The sequence below is a fragment of the Natator depressus genome, chromosome 1 (assembly GCF_965152275.1).
Source record: "Natator depressus isolate rNatDep1 chromosome 1, rNatDep2.hap1, whole genome shotgun sequence".
NCBI lineage: Eukaryota > Metazoa > Chordata > Testudines > Cheloniidae > Natator > Natator depressus.
In genome coordinates this window covers 72,895,825-72,909,138 of record NC_134234.1, presented here as the reverse complement: position 1 = coordinate 72,909,138, position 13,314 = coordinate 72,895,825, and the positions used below count along the sequence as shown (strand labels likewise).

The 13,314-nt window shown below is 42.3% G+C and overlaps 1 protein-coding gene across 5 annotated transcripts in view; it reads left to right on the top strand.

Annotated features, from left to right (window-relative positions):
• PCDH9 (protocadherin 9) overlaps window positions 1-13,314 on the top strand; it is an 870,287-nt gene that overhangs the window by 136,585 nt on the left and 720,388 nt on the right. The gene's annotated exons all lie outside the window — the stretch shown is intronic.

Below are 13,314 nucleotides of genomic sequence, written 5' to 3'. Positions count from 1 at the left end.
AATTCAATGGAAAATGAATGGCTACTGGTTAAATTCTCAGCTGGTGTGAATGGGTACAACTCCATTTTACAGCAGCACAGTATTTGGCCCCAATATCTAAATCGGGGTAGGCAGCCTTTCAGAAGTGGTGTGCCGAGTCTTCATTTATTCACTTTAATTTAAGGTTTCACGTGCCAGTAATACATTTTAACATTTTTTAGAAGGTCTCGCTCTATAAGTCTATATATTATATAACTAAACTATTGTCGTATGTAAAGTAAACAAGGTTTTCAAAATGTTTAAGAAGCTTCATTTAAAATTAAATTAAAATGCCGATCTTATGCCACCGGCCCGCTCAGCCCACTGCCAGCCTGGGGTTCTGTTCACCTAGGCTGGCAGCAGGCTGAGCAGGGCCTGCGGCCGGGATCCTGGCTGGCAAGGGGCTGGCAGCCAGAACCCCAGACCGGCAGCGGGCTGAGCGGGGCTGGCGGCCGGGATCCCAGACTGGCAGTGGGTTGAGCGGCTCAGCCCGCTGCCACTCAGCCCGCTGCCAATCTGGGGTTCAGTCCGCCGGCTCCTGCCAGCCAGGGTCCCGGCTGCCGGCCCCACACAGCCCACTGCCAGTCTGGGATCCTGGCCCTGCCCACATAGAGTGGGTACCTGCCTTCTCCCTGGTTCTAGCCCATTATCTTCCTCTCTCTCTGCACTGAGTTGAGGGTGGGAGTGCACTGAGCACAGGGCTGGGGGTGAAGGAGCAGGCTGGGGGTTGGGGTGTAGGGTCTGGCCAAGAGCTAGAATGAGGGAGGAGGCTCAGGGTTTGGGTGTGGAGTGTGGAGTGCTTACCTGGGCAGCTCCCATTTGGTGCAAGGGGTGCAGGTGGGAATGTGGGGGTGGGAGGGGGTGCAGGAGCACCCGTTTGGTGCTCAGGGTGGGGGTGGGAATGTGGGGGGTGCAAGAGTCAGGACATGGGGTGTGAGGGGGCTGGGTATGTATGTGGGTGCAGGAGTAAGGGCAGGGGGCTGGGGGCATGTGAGGGGGGTGCAGGAGTCAGGGCATGGGGTGTGGGGGGCTGGGTATGTGTGGGGGTACTGGAGTCAGGGCTGGGGTCATGGAGGGTGCAGGGGTCAGGGCAGAGGGCTGGGTGTATGTGAGGGGGGTGCAGGGATCAGGGCAGAGGGCTGGGGTGTGTGGGAGGGGCAGGGCTCAGGGCAGGGGGCTGGGGTGTGTGTGGGGGGTGCAGGGGTCAGGGTAGAGTGCTGGGGGTTTGGGCTGGGGTCGTGGGCGTGCTCCCAGCCCCCTGCCCAGAGAGGCTCACAGCAGGGGGCTGGAGGGATGTGCCCTGATTCCACACCTCTTCTCCGCCTCCTCCCTGGAGCAGCGACCGCGCTGCGGCTCTTCTTCTCCCCCTCCCTTGCAAAGGCCATCAGCTGATTGGCGGCAGGGAGGGAGAGGAGGAGGGGCAAGAATGCAGCATGCTGGAGGAAGAGGCGGGGGAGGGGGAAGCTTGCCTGCTCTGCAGCAGCAGCCGGGGGTGGGGAGGGAGTGGAGAAGAGCGGACCGGGGCGGGCAGGATTTTTAATTGCACGCTGCTGCCTGCCGGGGTCCCAGCTTGGGTTCGGCAGCGGGCTGAGCAGGGCCAGTGGCTGGGACCTGTCAGGCAGCAGCGTGCCATTAAAAATCGGCTCGCGTGCCATAGGTTGCTGACCCCTGATCTAAATCATTGATAACAGAATTGTGACAATCAAGATCCAGACAGCCCATGGGGAGAATAGGGTTTCTGACCCCCAAAGAATAAGCAATTGAGTCAACTGATTGTATACAGTAGTATTGTACTGTAAAAGTGCATGGAGTAAGGTTTTTTATGAACGCCAATGACACGCTGGTCATGAATATAATTGTGAGATGTATGTGTGGTCATTGTATAAATTGTTATGTATGTGGTCCGGAACTATGTTTCTAAAATATTTTCAGACCAAGCAATATGAGTAGAACAGATAAACGTGTTTGTCCCAGACAAAGAAATGTGGATTCTCCCTTCTGTGAGGGTCAGGTTTTGCAAGCAAAGGACAATAGAAGTACATTTGCATACAAGGTAAACAAAGTCAGCAAGCTTATCAAAAAAGCAAACTGACCTGGGGGTGAATAAAAGTACTTGGAGCCTGCACCCTGAAGAACGAGCAGCAGGAACAAGGAACTTAGTGACTTTGTCTGGACTTACTTTTCAAAGAATACAGTCCAAAGGTTTACTGGACTATAAAAAGAGGGCAAAGAAACCAGCGATTTATATCTATGAAAGATGGATCTTTCTGCTAAAAGAGACTGGAGAATGCTGACAATTTGGGGTGATTAAGAAACTATGTTAGGCAAAGCTCTATCTTTCTAGAATTAAATTTTAGTCACTAGAAAGTGTGTTATTTTTGTTTTGTTTGTAACCCTTTCATATCTCTTTCACTCTTACTTGAAATCACTTAAATCTATGGTCTTTGTTAATAAATTTATTCTTCATTTTACACAAACCTTCTCAGTGCTGTGTATTAAGCTGGAGTGTGTAACCCCAGCTGAGCTAACAAGCTGTTGTGTATCCTGGCTCTTTGGAGGCAGTGAACTTGGTATTACCTCTCTGAGTGTCCAGTAAGAGGGATAGGATGTTGCCTGAGAGACATGTCTAGGGAACTCAGGAATTGGGATTCATTGGTTGTTACCTGCAAGGGAAGGTTTGGACTGGCAGAGTCCTGTTGAGTTTGCTGGCAAGGCAGATGGGCTGGTGTGTTAGGAAACTGACATGCAGCTTAGCAGTGGCAAAGCTCTCACTCTTGCTAAGGCAGAGTGGTTACACAGTGGCTCTCGATTCTGGGTGTCAGAATGTCACAGCCATCTACAATTTTATGAGTCTACCTAAGTAAATAGAAGAAAGGCCATGACGATGATTAAAAGCAAGCAAACAAACAAACAAAAACATAAGGGACAGGAAGAGAGAGATCAATATCTGACAAATAGAAAGGGAGACAACTATTTTCTAACTTCTAAGAGGTTTTGCAGTCGATAAAGGATAAAGTTCTCTTAAAACAAACACAAACAAACAAAAAGTCCTGGGAAATTTCACGTCTATGTATGTGAGTAATAGCAGGTCAATTGTATTAAAAATCTGTTCCTTTAAGAAGATTAGGAAGTTTAAACCTTCAGCAGGTATTAGACTTAGAAAGGTTTTCTGACACACAGTATTGATATAATTGATGCTAAGCAGATTTATTTATGTAACTCGGTCATTATTTTTGATAATAATTTAAGAGAGAGGTTTCTACACGAGACAGTAAATTTTGAAAGCACCAAACCTAGTTCAACATTGCACTCCTATTTAGAGAGTCACTCAGCTAAAGCAGATCTTTGAAAATGTACTCTCATAGGAGTATATTTTACTACAAACACAGGAATCTGCACAGAGAGGTGGAAAGTCTAGTACATTTAATTTGTCACAAGTTACAGTGGACTGCCATAACTGGTCTAGTGGTTTTTCTTGTTCATCACTGCATTTTGCTATCAGAGTACAGGGACCTGCATTCTCCATTTAGAAGCATCAATGCTTCATGCCCTTTTTTCTGCTGGCTGTTTTACTTGTCAGTTTTCTTTTTCTCGTTGCTGGTGAGTAGGTTATGAGAAATAAACCACTGAGGCACATCAGACCTTATAAGATTGGTAGACCAATGAGTAACTCAGTAGCTAGCTGAGTTTTTCCATTCTGCTGTCTTTCAGTTGTGTGGCTTGTATTGAAAATAAAAGAAAATAAAATTAAAAAACTCCTGCTGCGTCTCACATTGATATTTAACATAACTGTAGAAAATCTTTTTACCTTAATTATGCCAGTGACATGTATTTTTGTTTATCTTTCTAATTATTTATTTATAGTTGACATGAAAATGTTTCCCACTAGACATCATTGACTGCACCTAACCCAGTAGTGAATTTCCTTTGTGAGACTTTTGTTATTATAACATGATTAAAATAGCACATTAATTATGCATCCTGTTATAAAACTGGATACAGCAGAGGAAATAAATGCATATTAATAATACATTCGTTATTAATCTGTATGCTTGTCATTTGAATGAGATGCAAAGTACTACGCCTTCAATTCATGAAGACTACCAGCAGTCTGCATGTTAAGTCCACTTATATCTCACCCCTGCAGAGGGATAAACTTTTGTTCAAGGTCACCTTGTGCTACAAAATTACTCTGTTGTTGGTTATCCTCATGAACAAGCGTAGTTTTGTTATTAAGCCAAAATTTAAAATTGAGCATGGCATCTGATTTGATAGCATCATAAGAACATAACCTGAGAAGGGCCATACTGGATCAGACCAATGGTCCATCTAGCCCAGTATCCTGTCTCTGACAGTGGCCAGTGCCAAATATTTCTGAGGGAATGAGAAGAAGAGGGTAATTCTGAGTGATCCACCGCTGTCATCTAGTCTCATCAAATGGGCTAGAGTAGCTGTTAGGTGTGGCATCACAGTTTTGTGCTCAGAAAAAAAGTAGCTGAAGCTCAAATCACTTGCATAGAGGACATTGTTAGAAGAGTAAGAGGGATGATATCAACAGTTTGCTCTGCAACTACCTCCCATTGTCTCATCAAAAGGACACATTTATGTTAACTGCAGGGGATGCCAATTATAAAGCTAGACCCACCTCTTGAGGCTATCTAGAAGGTTCTGGGAAAATCAGCACTTCATTGGATTGCTTCTCAGCATTGTTAGTAAGGTTGAGAGTGGACTAGCTGGAATGCCACAAAGTTGTGTCCCTTTTGGTTGCAACCAAGAGAGGGTAATTAATGTCTTGTGCAACAGGAAAACACCTGGCCACATCCTTCAAATTTTAGTCTAAGTAGTACAGTTGCAGAGCAAATAGGTCCAGCTCACTATTACACCATGATTTTGTGGGAGACAGTTATCTTTGTTTTCTTCAAAGAAACAGTTTATTTGAACTATGGACTGTTTGGGCTGAGATCTTTACTGGGAGCAGGACTGTAAAGCAGAGGAGTTTAAGGGCAATTTTTATGTTCCCAATTTCAGTTCCACCATAAAGGTCATAGTGATATTTTCCTCATTGCTTAGTTCTCTGAATGTTTAAATAAGTTCTCAATATTAGGCCAGAGTGTGTGAGGTGTTTTATATGTAAGGTTTTGAAGTGAGCCTTCTCCCCATAACCTAACTAGGTATATGTCACCTCTCTCACTTTACCTTTAAATACTATATACACATTCACTAATTTTGGGTACTGACGTTTTTGTCTAGTTGCCTCAGATTTGGCACTGAAATATGGATGCACCCACAATTAGTATATACTTTGTTATGACCTGATTAACTTGCTGAAAAGGGTCATAGAGGTCAGCACATATAATAATAATAATAGGTTTCAGAGTAGCAGCCATGTTAGTCTGTGTTCGCAAAAAGAAAAGGAGTACTTGTGGCACCTTAGAGACTAACAAATTTATTCTAAGGTGCCACGAGTACTCCTTTTCTTTTTGATAATAATAGTTAGCACTTATGTAGCATTTTTCATCAATAGATCTCAAAGCTATGACAAAGGAGGTTAGTATTAAATGGAAGCACAGAGAGGGGAAGTGAGTTGCCCAAGGTCATTGGCAGAGCCAGGAATAGAATGCAGGTCTTCTGACTCCCAATCCGATGTTCTATCCACTAAGCCAGACTGCTTCTCCTCATCTAGATCACACTATCTCTGCAACAGATAGATCCAGCCATTGCTAGAGACATAGAAATAGATTTTTCCCAGTTGACTTTGTATCCAGAAAAGTTGCCATACTGTTGATTTGCACAGCATGTAGCAGGGTGGACATATCTTTAAGATTAATGAGTCCGAGCAGTCAATCATCTGTATGTAAGGATAATAAGGCTTTTCTCTCTCTCTCTCTCTCTCTCTCTTTCCTTTCTGTGGCTTAATCTCGTCTTACTATTTTCTCCCAACATGTCCTTTACTGTAAACAAACATCCTGGGTTTTACTCTGAAAGTAGAGGGTGGTAGGAAATGTAAAAGAAGGTGGCAGAATATCTTGTCTAAGAGAAGAACAAAGAAGAGAGGCCATTTCCTCTTTCCACCCAAATCTTCCAGAGCTCCTACCAAAACAGTCAACATCCCCACCTACTGTTTCACCTCAAAAATGCGGTCACACTGTACCTCTTGGGACAAGCTCAGTTTGTTGCAGAATCAGGCCTCTGGCGACAGAGAAACCAATAGTGAACTGCTCAAGAAGACCCCATCACAAAAAACAGGAAAGATAGCTGAAAAAACAAAATACTAATGTCACAACTTTTTAATGTTTGTATCATTCAATTGGTTTATTTTGAAAATGACATTGCAAAATTATATATTCACTGTTTACTTTGTGTTGTAAAATCCCTGAGTGCTCTCTGTGAGACTAAATGAAATGATCTGGCTGGCTGCTGAATGTTTTGGCTGCTTTAGGGTACTTAAGTAGAAGTGGTTTTGCATTATTTTTTTTCTTTTCCTTTTTTTGGTAGGATAAGTCATAGATAATTATGCTCTGAAGACCTGGTTCTGCCTTACTTACCTAATAAAATGCAGTGCCCAATCCTTAACCCTACAGAGAAACAGTACATTTATTCAGAGTGGGTCACAGTGGCATTCTGGAAGAACCATATTCTCATAAATGCATGTAATCTTGTGGTGTAAAGCCTTAGTTATTCCTAACTATTCCTTGTTTTGTAATCTGCAGAGCACAAATAATCATGTAATTCTTCCGTAAGAACAAAAGAGTTACCATTTAATTCCAGCATTGTTACATTGGTGCTTTCCATATTTAAAACTATCTGTTCCTGCACTTCCCTTTCAGCTTTGGTGGTGATGTTAGTAATTACAGTACCACACAGCTTGTCGATATATGTTAGTGATTATGCTGTATTAATCCCTTAGGGCCTAAGGACTGTGAGGAAACTGTGAAGATCCTAGGAGATAAATTGGAAATGAAGGCCATCTTCACAGAGGATTTCTGCAACCCTCCTCCATGTCCTGCCAGTAGGGCTCCAGTGGGAATATGCTTATTCACTGTTGGTGGAGGAATTCTACTGCATATAGGAAGCACTCAAATTATATAAAGTCTCCAAAAATGGCCTTTATAAACCTCAAACCCATCTCTAGTCCTGAGTTGAATACTACACATCTTAGAGCTAAAACTACTGGTACTTTGGTGGGAAAATTCACTTTGGAGGGAAAGATATTTTGTGGCAGTTTTGTTTTTGTTTTAAAGCAGACAGCTGCTTAAAATGAACACAGAAGTCCAGTCCAAGAAGGCATAGATAGCGGGTAGAGTGTGAATGAAGTTGTCAAAGGTTCTTTGGCTGGGAAGCTGTAAAAAGGTGTAGTTGGACTTCTAACATTCTCACCAGTCTGATAGATATAGTGAGACAATCCTTTGGCGATACAAGGGAATTACATGAGCCTTAAAGGTTGAGATTTGGTAGGGACAGTTGCATACAGGTTATGAAGTTGTGGAGTGATCTGGATTTCTTGATAAGCTGAGCACAAGCAAACAATATATGTTTTAATATGGGTAAATGCAAATGTATACATCCAATAACAAAGAATGTAGGCCATACTTATAGGATGGGGGGGGGACTCTATCCTGCAAAGCAGTGACTGAAAAAGATTTGGTGATTGTGGTAGATAAGTAGTTGAACATGAGCTCCAAATGTGATGCTGTGGCCAAAAGAGCTAATGCAATCTTGGATGAATTAACGGGGAAATCTTGAGTAGGAGTAGAAAGGTTATTTTACCTCTCTACTTGGCAGTAGTGTGACTGCTGCTGTAATACTGTGTCCAGTTCTGTCTACAATTAAAGAAGAATGTTGATAAACTGGAGAAGGTTCAGAGAAGATCCAGAATAAAGATGAAAGTTATTAGAAAACATGTCTTATAGTGACAGACTCCAGGAGCTCAATCCATTTAACTTAACTAAAAGAAGGTTAATGGGTGACTTGATTACAGTCTGTAAGTAGCTAAATGGAGAACAAATATTTGATAATGGACTTTTCAATCTAGCAGAGAAAGGTATGATCTAATGGCTGAAAGATAAAGTTAAAAAAATGCAGACTGGAAATAAGGTGTACATTTTTAACAGTGAGAGTAATTAACCACTGGGAAAATTTACCAAGGGCTGTAGTGGATTCTCCATTATGGACAATTTTTAAATCAAGATGGGTTGTTTTTGTAAAAGATCTGCTCTAGGAATTATTGTGGGGAAGTTCTATGGCTGTGTTATGCAGGAGATCAGATTAGATGAGCACAGTGGTCCCATCTGTCCTTGGAATCTATGAATCTATGGAACAGTTTCCATCTATGGAATGGTTATTTGTTCCTCTTTCCACAGCCAGCCAACCTTCCCTCTCAATAGCCTCTTTGGCGCCTTCTGGGCTTTATGAGGCTTGGAAGGTCATATTTATTTTTGGCAGAGTAGGACCCATTCATTGTTCTCTCTCTCTCTCTGCCTACAAACCGTCGAAGATAATATGTCCAGTCTGTCTAATGATAAAATAAAAAACACAATACAAGTGAAATGCCCTGGACACCACTGCTTTGTGGTTTCTCAATACCAGTGCTTTGACAATTTGCCAAGGCATTACAACTGAGCCTGAGACAAAAACCAAATCTGGAGTGAAAAAACTTAATGTAATGTTAAAGTGAGTAGGATGTTCGGTTTTTTGGGAATAGGAGCATCTGTAAAAGGAAACAGTGGAGTATTCTCCCCTCCCCCATCAGGTATCACTTATTTTATTTTCATATTTGTTTGGAACATGTTTGTTTAATTTAGGATTAAAATGTGTCTGATGAAGGAAGCCATGATAGTATCAGGTTAACAAAGCACGTTTTGAAGTGATTGTACTCTCTTTTTCTACTGCTCTCTCTCTCTCTCACGCCCACAGATTGACAACTATTAATACTTGCACATAGGGCCCAGTTTGTCAAGCCCTCTGGGATAGAACTTCCATTGACCTCAATGGGAGTTCCATACCTGGAGGGCTTGCAGGATCTGACCCTTACCATATGTAGCTCTTGTCAACTTCAAAACACTATACAGACATTAAGTAATCTTCACAGTACTTAATGTATTTCACAGTACATTAAGTAATCTTCACAGGCATGTTTTATTACCTCCCATTTTACAGATGGGGAGACTCGTCCTCAGGAAGCTGAGGTGACTTATTCAAGGTCGCAGAGCAAGTCAGTAAAAGAGACAGTGTTCCAATTAAAAGTTACTGGCTCCTCATTCTGTGCTCAGTTTACGTGAAATAATTGACACAACAATTAAGATAAAATTTTACACGTTTGAAACATCTAGGAAAAATATTTGTACATATTCAGTACATGAGCAATACAGGAAAATGGCTGAGCTATAGTAACTAACGTGAATTCTGTTAGAGCCCCACTTCTTTCAATGTAAGTTTTAATTTTCTATCTGCTAATACCTACATTCCTTTCCTCTGACTCCTTCTCCTTTGGTCCAGTTTCCCCTGCAGCTCTTTCATCCCTCTAGCCAATATCTGCTCCCAAGTATTTTGCTTTCAAGGAGAGCCTCTCTTCGTAGCAGATGCTGGTTCCACTCTGTGGGATTGTAAACAGAAAGTACCCATGACAACTTATTCATTCCCCCATAGAGACCACACAAGGTATCTATGAAATGTCTGCATTTTCAAAGAGCAAATCCTGTCTCTGACTCAGGTTCATAGAACTGAGTGCCAGAGCAGGTGCCAGGAGAATTCTTTCTGGCTTGTGCTGTGTGAATAAACTAATGTATGTTGAAGACCACAGTCTCCATTGATGCTGCTTTCAGCATTCTCTCTAAGTGCAGAAAGCAGCATTCAGTTCACGGTATAATGGTTTCCCCCACTCCTGAATTGATAATAATAATTTGTACCTGTATAGTGCCCTTCATTTGAGAAGTTCACACTCTGCAAACATTACTTAATTGAGCTTCACAATCCGTCTGTGAGGCAGGTATTATTAGTCTCTTTTTCAAAATAGATAAATTTGGGAACTGAGAAATACAGGCCTATGTTGTGCCTAGTCCTGCACAAGTGTGCAAGAGAGAGAATATAAGAAGCCTTCACCCACCCTCTTCTACATATTCATAGGGATAGACAAAGTGCCTTCCAGAACTGCAAGGACTGGAAAAAGCTGTAAGGAGTCTAGTGCCGACAATGCTACTCCTCTTCCAAAGGTAGAGGAGTAGAGAAGGGAAGGGCCATGTACCTAGGCTAATGTGGCAGGGGAATGAATTCTGCTCCGTATAAAAGGGTGTAGCAAGAGCTGCGAGCTACACATGCTCTCCAGTGCTCCTAGCAGACATTATGACTTTCACAGGCACAATGCCTCATCAGTTGGTCTCCTGTACACAGCTTTGCCTTGCTCCCTTCCCCCAAGTCTAATGCCAACTAAGAGCTACAGTCTTCCCCATCGTGATTTGCCAAAATCATACACAGGCTTTGTGGGACTTAGAGTAGGGAGTAAAACCCAGGATACTGTCTCCCAGACTTACACTTTATTAGAAACCAGATGGTAGATACCTCTTTCTTTTGTTCTTTTTCTCCCCTGTTATTAACCCCACTCTTGCATATGGAGTAACTTTCATTTTTATGGAGCAACAATACTATAGTGAGCAGAATATTATCAGCAGAGACACTAAGACACTGTTACTAAGATAGAAGAAAGAGAAAGTAAATGGGGATGGGTAAGAAAAGGTATCTGAAGGACTTGGGGCTAGAAGAAAATTTAATAGTGGCTTTTAAGGGCTCAGGCGGTTTGCACTGGGATTGAACATCGGAAATGTTGAATTATTTTAAAATGGCAGAATTCTTTATGCATCCATAAAAATTGTTGCTTCTTTAAAGCTACTTTACCAAGGACAAAAAAGGTTGAAACTTAGTCTACTTAAAGAAAATATATACTGAGGTTTACCCACCATTAAGGTTGCATCCTACTCGTATACTGTGTGCACACTTTGGCTCTTAAAGCCAGAGAGTTGTTGGGAGGGGCAGTGGAAGACATGCAGTATCGAGCAGTGGCTGCTAAAGGTATTTTGACTGCCTAGGCTAGGAGTAGGCATAATGCCTCCTGGGGCGCTGGGGAGATCTGTGTGCATTGGCAGTGCTTCCTTTTCTTTATGCCTTGTGAAAAGCTGTAGCATGCACAACCCACGGCAAAGCCCTGAAGCTGCTAATCCACAGTGGGAAGAAGACCATGGCCATGCTGCCACCCAAGGAGACACAACCTCTTTAGGACATTGAGTGCTAACTGGCAGCATCACTAAGCCCATCATTTCTCTTGTGCTCACAAAATGCCTACATTGTTGCTGCCCTCTCCCCTTAATTTGTCCCCAAATGTGTTTGACCTGATTTGTCTATTTGACATTTCTAGTAGCCAGAAACCAAACAGAGGTTTAAATCACAAAATTAGCATTGGTTTAGTAGATAGCAGTTCAGAGCCCATGAAGCACTTCTAAACACTTCACAGTTCAGGCAGGTCCAGGATAGATACACAAGGACAGAGACTCAGGTGTATGAGTGTAGCTTTGTATCTATCCAGTGAGAGGGATTGTCTTCACTGCAGGGGTCAGTCGACCTAAGTTATGCTACTCGAGCTACATGAATAACGTAGCTGGAGTCAACGTAGCTTATGTCAACTTACCCCAATGTCTTCAGGCTGAGTTGATGGGAGACGCTCTCCGGTCGACTTCCCTTACTCTTCTTGGGGAGCTGGAGCACTGGGTTTGACCGGAGAGCATGCTGCCATTGATTTAGTGGGTCTTCACTAGACCTGCTAAATCGATCCCTGCAGCATTGATTGCAGCAGCATTGATCTTCCAGGTAGTGGAGACCAGCCCTAAGTGTAAAACTTTCATAAAGCTGCCATACCTGGCCCCAGAGGATTTTCTGTGTATAGCATGGTACTCTGGTGCTGGAGGGTTGATGTAGTGGCACCTTCTTGCAACTGCCCTAGGGTGTATAGTTGGGGTGTAGCTCCTGGTGATCTCCAGCTGTCAGAAGGAACTGTCGTGTGAGGCCATAGACAGCCAACCCAGAGTAAAGCCCTGATGCTGGCCCAGTACAGATCAGCCCGGGATTGGTAGAGCACAAAGATGGTTTAGTCCTATTTTGCACAAACCCTTCCTGAGCTGCACCAGTAAAGATCTTTCCTCTGATGGGGTTCAGAAAAAAAGAACTATAATTTCTTTGGGCCGTTTTTATTACTGCCACTTTAGTAGTTGTTTGCCTAGTCAGCACTTTCTTAAGAGAGATCTTAAATTTTGTTCCCCAGTTAAGAGTGGTGTTCAAAGGAAGCCAATAAAGAAGCAAAAAACAAAAACAAAAAACCCTCATTGAAGAGGGAAAGAACTCTGACTTGTTAATATGTACATAAACATTTGAGCATTGCAAACTCTTCCGTGAGCGCTTGAACTGCAACATTTACATGAGCTCTGCAATTTCTAATCTGCAATAGTTTTATTGGGATTGAAGTGAACTGTTTCACTCACCCAGAGATTCATCCATTTGAAATACGTGTTTGACACCTTGTCCTGGGAACTCCCAGTGAGATTTATTTTTTATTTTTTATTTTTTGCAGATTCCAATAGCCTAGCTTGTCAGTAGCACAAGCAGAAGAAAGGGGAAGGTTTGGTTTCTGTAACTCACTTCCTCCAGTGTGGACATCTTTGCTCAAATTAGTTTCCTATTGTTGGTGAGGGCAAGAGAGATTAGGTTCAGATATCTTAGGATCAGATGCCTTTGTTCCTCAAAGGGTAAATTTTACTGATGTAAGCAATGTCCTGGCTGAACTGACTGGTAGAAAATGAAAGGCAGAATCTGAAGGAGCCAAAAATTATACTATTAAATTGCTCTCAATCAGCTTTGAATTAGAGCAGAGGGATAACCCTTTGGTAAGGGATCGTGGTTCACTAATGGGGACACCAGATTCATTGTAAAAAAAAAAAAAAAGAAAGAAAAAATCCCATACTTATGCTGTGGAAATACAGAAAGCTGAAAATTCATTATGACATTTTAAGAGGAAATAAGAGACCTGAGAGTCTAATATTCAAATCTTCAATTTATACAGAAAATCCAGTCTTGATCCTGGAGACAATCACTTCAAGTTGTTCAATGATGGCCTGTGTGTAATTTAATAAGTGACCATTGTAATGCTTGTGACAAGTGGAGAAGCTCTCAAACACATTGGCTTTGTTTTGATTGTTCAGTGAAATCATTGTAAACAAATAAACCCAACATTACCTTAGGTTTCAGAGTAACAGCCAT